At 37.5% G+C, this 10343-nt stretch overlaps 1 long non-coding RNA gene across 1 annotated transcript; it reads left to right on the forward strand.

Moving 5' to 3' along the window:
• The first annotated feature begins 1190 nt into the window (after window positions 1–1190).
• On the forward strand, window positions 1191–2436 carry LOC121393544. The gene is made up of 2 exons (XR_005961147.1): window positions 1191–1276; window positions 2251–2436. It is a non-coding gene; the product is annotated as an uncharacterized LOC121393544 (long non-coding RNA).
• The last annotated feature ends 7907 nt before the right edge of the window (window positions 2437–10343 follow it).

Here is a 10343-nt window from a genome sequence, read left to right on the forward strand (position 1 = left end):
TGAGAATCTTACCTTCCCTATTACCTGCTTCTCTGAAGTATGCTTCTTGGGGTTGGTCAACGAAATACAGTATTGTAAATTTTTCAATACAAGATGTCCTATGTTCTATGTCAAAAAAGTTGTTTGTATTTGAAATGGATTTGACAGGATTGGATTGATTGGCCCTGGTTAATGAAGTCCTAGTAATGTATACAATTGTGTTGACAAATCTGATAAAATATGGGCCCCATACTTTGAAAACTCCTGAAGTTGGGAACTTGAACATGTGGATTACAACTTTAGTCCCGGGGCGCTTGCCTTCCTTAAGCTGGCCATAGATGCAAAGATCTGATCATTGGAGGATTCGACTTCCCCATCTCCCGACCTGTCACTAACCATTCCGATCCCATAAAGCAGTAAAAGAACAGATCAGCCAATGTTCTGCCCCTGACAGCAATCGTACGAAAGTTATGTCTGACCAAAGTTGGTGACCGTCTCCAACTGAAAATCGTCCAATCAGCAATACATGCAGAGAAATTATCGGCAGCCGACAGAAATCTTTTAACCTGTCCGATCGACCAAACAACTGATCTCCGTGGGACGAAAAATGTTGGGACTCTCCACACACGGTCCCAAAATCGTACGAAACGAGGATTCGTACGATTGAATCTTTGCGTTTATGGCCAGCTTAAATGTATACAATGTAATCGTGTAATATTAAATGTGTTTTATACACCGCCTATTCTGTTTCCCATTCTACTAGTATTTAGATCATAAATAGGCTTGGTGATAACATTTATTCACTGCACTTGAATGCAGCCCATACTAGTATATCCGTACAGTATTGTATATACATATTGCGATGCTGTACAGAGTAGAAAACCTTGTTCAGTGCAGATTAATTGCTTTTCTCATGATATCATCCCTTTCAAATATAAAATCATTTTGTTTTCTTCTCTTAAGGGAAAGTCCACATACTAATAGCTACAGATCTGGCCTCATGAGGACTTGATGTTCAGGACATTACACATGTTTTAAGTTTTAATTTCCCTCGAAACATAGAGGAACATGTTCACAGAGTTGGACAGGAAGTGCAGGGTAAGATAGAAATAAAGGCTTTTTTTCCCCTTTTGCGTTTATTTTCCTTGTGCTCAGTATCAGCAATGCTTGTCACTTGTAAATGAATATTTATTTCAATGTCTATTTCAGTTGCACAGGGGAATCAATAACTCTGGTAACCAGGAATGATTGGAAGGTTGGAGGTGAATTAATCGGTATCTTGGAGCGTGCTAATCAAGTAAGATTTTCAGTAAAATATGTTTGGCAAAGATTTGTTTTGAAAATTTTGTTTCTAGCTATGTGTTTATGATTATTGAGAGGAATGGAGCACATTGAGGTCAACATGAATAAAAAGCTTCCAGGGCTCATTTACTGTTACACCTTAGCAGTTTTGTCAATGTTAGAGTGAAAGTATAACCAAGATCACGTTGCTTTCAACTTTAGAGCTTATCATGCCATTTACAAATGTAGAAACCTTACTTTCATAACAATCAACACTGTATTAATACATGATAAAAAAGGACTATTTCCAGCTCTATGCCCTGCTGCTGTCCTTGTTTGACCCCATTTAATATCTCCTATTTAAACAACTCTAATATTTGTGACTTTTTTTGTTTTCTGCCCAAGTACCTTTTCCCATTACCCAAGTGCCTTAATGTTTTTCCCCAGTCATACATGTTAAAAAAAAAAGGTATTGAATGTTTTAGCAAAATCTAAATATGTCCCTTAACACTTGCCTCCTCATAGAGGCTGATCAGACCAGCTTGGCATTAGCAGTAATTCAATCATCTATTCTATCTCATCTAATCTATCTAATCTATTCTGATGCTATGAAATCAGCAGAGTACTATATATTGTTTGTAATCCTGTGTACAATGTGGTAAACTGTTCTCACTACAGATATTAGTTACATTTGTCTGTATTTCCGTTATCTTATCCTGTCCACTTTTGAATATTTTTCCTATGTTTACTGACACTGATTAATTCGGAAGTATTAACATAAATACTTAAGTACATGACTGCCAGTTAAGTGCAGGCATATTGCAACATAATGGGAAGATTGTTGTGTTGGATGGTATATATACAGAATTAAGTTACTCTTCTAAAGCTTCATATTATGTCATTAAGTTTACTCACAGAAAATGAATTTTAAATATATATACAGACATATATACAAACACACACTCTAATGTCTCTACATTTTTATCATAGGAAGTTCCAGGGGAGCTGTTTGATATGGCTGAAAGATACCGGCAATTAAAGATAAAGAAGGATAGCGAAAGAGACCTAATACCCAGCAAGGGATGCTGGCGAGAAAACTTTTGATTTCAGAGTATGAATATCACTCTTACTAAAGAAGAGGTTTTTCTAAGCAACTGATTAAACATTTTGAATGGTTTTGAATTATTTGTAAATGTTCCTACAATTAAGCTGTCATATAAGCTGTTTTCAGTAGCTATTCCATTTACAAATACAGTTGAACCTCGATTTTACATTTCCCAGGGTTCCACATCAAAACGGGTAAATTCAGGGAAAATACTAAATCCACAAACTATTTTCTTTCAGTCATCCTTTTTGTCCCTGAGATGCAAATCAGCTGCAGCAGCTTTAGGTACCTCTCATTTCACATTGACCTCATTCCCAAATGAAGCTCCAATCTGACACCATTGTATTTGCTTGCTAGGTAACACTAGTAATGCACATGGCTCCTGTGTCCAGCCGTAGGATGCAGGCGATTGGTGACCATATCTTTAAAAGCTCTAAATAGAAGTTTGCATTGCAACTTTATATGCTAAGATTACCCAACTGATTCACACATTATTCCATGTAACGTTAACAATTATACCTGTCTTATTGTTTCATTGTAATGATGTAACTGGATACATTATCTAGTAGAGGGAGTGATGAGTCTAAAGCAACTGGATTTTCTGAGTAATCTTGAAAGCATTTCACCTCTGTTCAACCGAGTGGCTTTTTAAATCCTTATGGTTAATAAGAGTCACCACCATCCAATCTCAGTGGTTCCAGTGAAATTATTCAGGAAGGTGTAAACTAAAACGGAGAGTTGGGAAAGTGTGATCCAGTCACAATTGGGCAATGAATCTCATTGAATCAGGAGTTTTTCAAATTATTTGAATGAAGGTGTGAAATGTGAAACAGCCGGGGTAAGGGTGTTAAAGCAACATTGTATGTTGCTAACAAGGGTCTGATAAGAAATGGTTGTCCCGGTTTGTGACATAAATGGCCTCTTTCACTTTACTTTCAAACCATATGTCTCTTCAGTCTAAAATATGTGCATTTCCATTTTCTTTTAGATATAGATAGACTGCTTGTCCTGATATGTTAGCTTAACTGAGTGGTGGACCTTTTGGGTGTAAGACTCATTTTGGCAGTTTCTTCTCTCCTACAGAAGCATGCAGTTTGCATCAAACTCTCAGACCCAAATGTATACAGGTCTGGACTGGGAGCCAAAATAGGCCCTGGTATTCCAAGTAAACAGAGTAGGTATGCCCGTTGGTGCTGTGGAATATCCACTGTTTGATTGCTGCTACTTGTGACAGTGATAAAATATCTAATAGCCTTTCCAGACTATTTCCCATTTGACTTGGGGTAGACTGGCACCTGCTGCTAGATTTTGGAAACCGTCTGTTCTTATTTATGTGAATAGTAGTGGTGTTCTGCTTGTCGCTATCTATTGTAAGAATAAATTCAGTGTTATACTAATATAAACTTACACTCAGCTTAGGTGATTCAAAAATATTTCTGAATATGTCAACTACATTGTATTGTAGTATAAAACACTTATAGAAAGATTTCTTCTTAATAAAGTCTTACATAAAAGTTGATACCCCCCTTATCCTATTAAAGTACAGTTATACATAACTGTGTTAAAGTTTTAAAGTGAAATTGACTTTGTTCTTTTATTTGAGTTACCACTCAGTTAACTTTAATTTGCAATATTGTTACTTTCTGTAATTGCTGCGTAGAGTAAAATGTCACAGTGATTTTAGCTGGAAGAGTCAGAATTGTTCTTGCACGTTGCCTATTAAAAGTTATGTATCAGAACCCGGTTATAAAGCTCCTCTTTTTTTGGGGGGAATATGTTAGATATATATCTTTCATAAATGTCTCAGAATATTAAATGGAGATATTTATCAAAACTGAACTTCTGTATTTGTACCTGCAATAACTGAAAAGTTAAACAGTAATTTGCACATTTTTTAAAGTAATTTTGGCCATGCTATGCATACATTTGTGTCTCATTCTGTCTTGTCTTTGTGGCAGAGAAATTGGATCAGAAAACATTTGACTGATTGGACTGGGATTCTATTAGAGAATTGTAGTCTTTTGGGCACCTCCACATTTGGTACAAAGTCACCATGTAAGACTCTGCTATGATCAGTAGCAAGTTACCAGATAAACTTCATAGGATATTACATATATTCCAAGCAGGTCCACAGGCTGGACTGTAACCTTGTTGGTACCATCAGTCTCAGCATGGCACCACTCAGTGCTGACTATGTTCTCCCAGTGAAATATGTTGCTGGTAAATATATGCACACGCATTCCAGAATTGCTCTAAATTACCACACAATATTAAAAATCATTTATTGTATTGCAAAATATCTGTAATCTTAAAATAAAGGAACAGTCATCTTTATTAAAACCGGTAATACACACGATTTAATTGGACAATAAGACACTGATGACTGATATATTATGGTCCTTATGGGACTGTTTCATAAGAATCCGACAGCTCTTCCACCCCATGGTATATTTTATCTCAAAACTAAAGCCCTTTTGGCCATATATCCAAGATTAAGAAAAAAATTAGATCCTACTTGTTATACAATTTTAAACGAGTATCTCTGTATAGTCAATGATGGTCCAAGCAGTGCGGGAGTTTGACTTGCACAAATTTCTCAACACACACAGTCGCTAAAGAAGCTTAGAGCCAAGCAAACCATGCATTGGCACAGGTGTAGCAAAGGACACTTAATGGGCTGATGTTTTATTAATCAAGGGTTCAAGGTGACTGAGAATAGTGCGTAACTGTGCTAAATTGTTATGTAAATGCCCAAAATGGTAATTTTCGTGTAGAGGAGGGAAGCAAAACAGGTGAGTGGGCAACCCCTGTCCTATCTTTCCGTAATTTGGATCTTCATACCTGAGGTCTACTAGAAAATCATGTAAACATTAAATAAACCCAATAGGCTGGTTTTGCTTCCAATAAGGATTACTTATATCTTAGTTTGGATCAAGTACAAGACATTATTTTATTATTACAGAGAAAAAGGTAAATAATTATTTAAAAATGTCGATAAAATGGAGTCTATGGGAGACATCCATTCCATGGAGCTTTTTGGATAACAGGTTTCTGGATCCCATAACTGTACAATCTACAATTGTCACAGACTCACTGAAGGGGAATGCTTCTATGTGTTAGGATTTTGGCTGTTAGATGTCTTGAAATGCCACAAAGGACCATGTTCTTAGTATCACACGTAGCAGTTAAGATCAGTTACAGTCATCAATTACAGTCTAGATATGGGTTCTAAAGTGCTTCTTGCTTTTGTTGGCAATATATGAATGTTATTGTATATACTGGTTTACAAAAAGCAGAGCTTGTTCACAATGGCATTCAAAAATTAGCCACAAGTGGTAAGAGAGGTTTCTTAAGATCTTAAAAGTTTCAGAACAGTTCTGGCATTCTCTTCCATGGTAGCTATAATATTTAAAATTCAATATCTTTATTAACATTCCTTATCTTGACAACTGATGTAAGGCAGGGGCAGAACAGCAACACCTCTTAAAGACACTTGAGGCAGATTTATGGGCAAATCAATGCCAAAAAAACATGCACGTTTCTGAACTCACATTTTTTGCAATTTATTGCTTTTGCTTGATCCTCATACGGTTTCTTTTTTTATTATAGTAATTCAGTTAAAGATATTCCTTAAATAGGTAGGTACCATCTATACATTTTACAAATGACCCACGTCTAGATTCAGCTCTGGTATTAAGATGTTTTCTTGACACTAGTGATGGGCGAATAAATTCATTAGGCATAGATTCACGGTTTCGCCGTCTGCAAATGTTTTCGCAAAACCAGCCAAAATTTGCAGGCGAAAAATACACAGCAAAATACAATCATCGCATGTCAAAATTGTTGATCACGTCTAAATTGTCGCACGTCATAATTACTTTGACGCCTATTGACTTCAATGAGTTTCACAAATTTTCCGGTGGAACCGGACAGACTCGCCCATCACTACTTGATACACAAACGTTTTTAAGTATGTTTTCATGGAATGGACCAAATATGCAGGTTGCTTTTCCAGAAAAATATTAGTCTTCTCTCTCAACCTGGTTTAGCAAGTAGGGACCTTTGAAAGCTGTGCCGCTCACTTCCACTTGCCAAAGCACAATAAAGATGTTTCCTTTCATCTAATGTTTAATTCATTCAGGTAATGTGGAATATTATTTCCATACACATGACGTTGTGGAGTTGCCTCCTTGGTTTCCCACACTCCAGAGTTGTCCCACCTGACAGGCTGTCCCTCCACCTCTGCAACAGGAGGAATAGCATTTGCCTGCAGTACATATTCCACATCCTGGCCTTCCCTCAACAGCCACAGGCTCTTTAGTTCTGGCCCAAATACTTCTTTCTTCCAGCAGAGCAGGGTAAACTTTTACATTCTCTCACGTCATTGTAAACACTATGTCACCCCATTATGTGAGCAGAGCCTTTCAAAACTTTTTTTCAGATCAGGTGTTATAATTGATACAAAAGTTACTGCTGAGAAATGTATCAATTAAAGGAGAAGGAAAGCCCCAGGGCGCAAAACCCCTCCCCCCTCCCGTGTATTGCCCCCCTCCCTCCTCCCCCCTGGCCTACCCCTCCCGCTGGGCAAATGCCCCTAACTTTTTACTCACCCCTCTGCGCAGGTCCTGTCCACGGAGTTCACAGTCGCCATCTTCTCCCACGCGCGTCTTCTTCCTGCTCTGACCGGCGTCTTCTGGCGCATGCGCAGAAGGAACAGGTACCGGTACAGCTCTATTGCGCATGCACCGAATGTCACGAAGTTTTCCGATTTCACTTCGTGACATTCGGCGCATGCGCAATAGAGCTGTACCGGTACCTGTTCCTACTGCGCATGCGCCAGAAGACGCCGGTCAGAGCAGGAAGAAGACGCGCGTGGGAGAAGATGGCGACTGTGAACTCCGTGGACAGGACCTGCGCAGAGGGGTGAGTAACAAGTTAGGGGCATTTGCCCAGCGGGAGGGGTAGGCCAGGGGGGAGGAGGGAGGGGGGGCAATACACGTGAGGGGGGGAGGGGTTTTGCGCCCTGGGGCTTTCCTTCTCCTTTAATGGAGCAGTTCAGAGTCTGCACCTGAATCGCTGAGCTGCCAGACTGAAACACCAAAGAGAGGAATACTAAAGGTATGTTCCTCTAGTTGGAGGGGTCACACAAATGGTGCACCCAGTTGCTTCCAATGATTCAGGTAGATGATTGGCTGATAGCTGGAGGGACAACTCCTACTACATGTCAGAGGATAATGGCAAAAGAGCATTTACACTTGCTTGCAGCAGACAGGACCCCTCATTACACAGTGAATATTTTATTTGCCTTTATGAAATGAATATATGAAGGCGGCCCTCCTGCGATGTGAAACATCGTGATTTATTTGTTTTTCCCACTGAAATAATATAAGACCTTGTCGTTTACTGCATTATAATTGGGATTCCTTATGGCAATGTGTGCAAAAAAGAGAAATATTATGGGGAAAATGAAATGTAATATTATGTTACATACATGAAATACGTTTGGATCTTTGGAGCTAGTGACAAGATCAGCTGTCAGCTAATTGAACAGATATAAGTATATTAGCAGCAGTGAGACGCAGGTAAGGACTTGGGTGGAGTTTGGGCTGCTGCTACAAAATTCTGCCTGTCTAGTACTACTTTGTGTGGAAGAGCTAGACATCCAGCCCTCATTACAGCCAGGACACTGAAGGAAAAGAATCTGGCTGCAGCTCACATATAATGACACATCTATTAGGTATAGGGTTTTATTTATTTTTTTAACATTTTTTTCTGGAGCACTGTCAGTTTTTAAGATGGGGGCACAGTATACTAGAAGATGTAAATGACACAGTATGGCTCCTTTAAACTGTAATTTTAGAAAAACAGTAAATGAAAATAGGAAGCAATGGAAAATTATCATTATATCTGCTGTACTATCTGAACACTTTAAAAGTGAAAGAATGGTTTGGAAAGTCAATAACCCCTTAGACTAGATTTGGCTAAAAGATATCAAGCCTGCCACCACGTCAAGGTAGGCTCACTGAGCAGGTCCCTAACTACTCTAACCATCTTATTATTTCCTATTATACTATCTGCTGTGCTAACCTGACTTCTAGTAACATATGGTCCAGGGGAAGGCAAAAAACCCAACGGAAACAACTCAATAGTTTGTTTCTGTCAGGGAAAAAATCCTTCCTATTATTCCTGGAACAAAATCCTTCCTATTATTCCTGGAACAGACTTTGCTCCATCTATATGTCCTATGTATTCCACTAATTTATATTAAACAATTAATCCTACTGTAAACTCTATCATTTTATGTTTATTTGATCATATTATCTTATGGCTTCTTCTAACATTTTATTACTGGCCCTGTCTTATGGCTTCTTCTAAAATCTTTTTATTATTTATTATTGTTTTCTTTCTTTATCATATGACATTTTACATAAAAAGTATGGTTCTAGGAATAATATCTTATCTTTAAACTCTACTACATATTCTTATATTTGACAGTTTATTCTACCTTGTCCTAAATGCAAATATTATTATATTCTATATTTAAACTTCATCCTTTTTATTTTATCATGCTATCCTTTCTTATTAAATATTCTACAATTTGCTCCTCTTTTCTTGTATTTTAATTTCTAATAACTTGGTGTTTATCCTATCGTATAATGTGTTACCATAATACCTTAAATTATGTATGTCATACCAATATTTTATTCGTATGACATTATCAGTTTATGCTGTTTGATCTTATTTTTAATTGATCTATTTCCTACTAGCTCACTTTATATTTGCTACTTTTATATTTGATATTATTTTAAATATATTTCCAACCCATTGTATCCTAGCTTATTTTAATCTTCTTCTTTTAGCTGTCCTCTGTACTTATATTTCTTGATTATTTTATGTTGTTTGGTCTCAATCTATCTGTTCACTTAATTTATATTTGCATCTTTTATACTTTTTGTTATCTTATATTTATTTCCATCCTATCTTATCCTAGCTTATTTTTAAGTATACTATACTCAGCACTAACATTTCTACTATTACCTTAATTCTAGTTTGATTTTATACTATCTGTTTTATAAGAGCCCTTTAGTTATATCATTTAGCCAAAACTTATATAACCAAAGGATCCCAGCTCTTTGAATATTTTTAAAATACTTACCACCATTTAAAAATACTTACATCAGCTCTTACACATTTATATGAGGGTTAGAGAGGGTAGCTCAGTAAGTCCATACAGAGATACAACTGATGGTAGGCCAGACCCAATGTTTTCACCTGAAGAGCCAGTAATCCGTTGAAGGGACAGTCGAAGCTGATGGTAGTTCTGGTGATTTCACAGATGGAGATGGAAGTAAAGGTGATGAAGTAGCTTTGATGGAAATGCAAGATGGACTTGATGGTAGTTCCAGAGATGGATTTGATGGTGGGACTGATGACTTTGAGTTGGCTGCTGAGCTTTATGTAGCAACGATGCATTAGGTGAAGCCGATGGTAGAGCTATAGATGGAACTGTGAATTCATACAGCAGACTGGTGGGATTATGCTGTTTCCTAGTTTGGATCTTGGACTTGGTGTATCCTCTCCCACAGTTGTAGTGAGTGGGCTTATGCCTGCCAGCTGGGGCTCAGATATGTGAAGTCCTGAAGATGATAGCTGTAAGGTGAGGTGCTGTCACTCTTCAAGACCTCCAAGGCACTGACTTGAATGTTCACATCAGAATTCTAGAAAAAACATGAAACCGTTAATTGCCTTATATGGTCAATGATTAACTTAAATCAATAAGACCTGTGAGTGTGGTGTGTTATATTTTGTATGTGTGTATATATATATATACTGTATATATAGTTTTTTTTTGTTTTTTTGAACTTTAGAAAATAAAGGTGCACTCCAATCTCTGTGTTTCTCTTCTCTGTGTTTAATGTAAAGAAACACTGATTCGTTGAGGGGTACCTCATATATTTATGGTTTTTGTTTAGGCCCT

This window comes from Xenopus laevis, chromosome 5L (genome assembly GCF_017654675.1).
Source record: "Xenopus laevis strain J_2021 chromosome 5L, Xenopus_laevis_v10.1, whole genome shotgun sequence".
Taxonomy (NCBI): Eukaryota; Metazoa; Chordata; class Amphibia; order Anura; family Pipidae; genus Xenopus; species Xenopus laevis.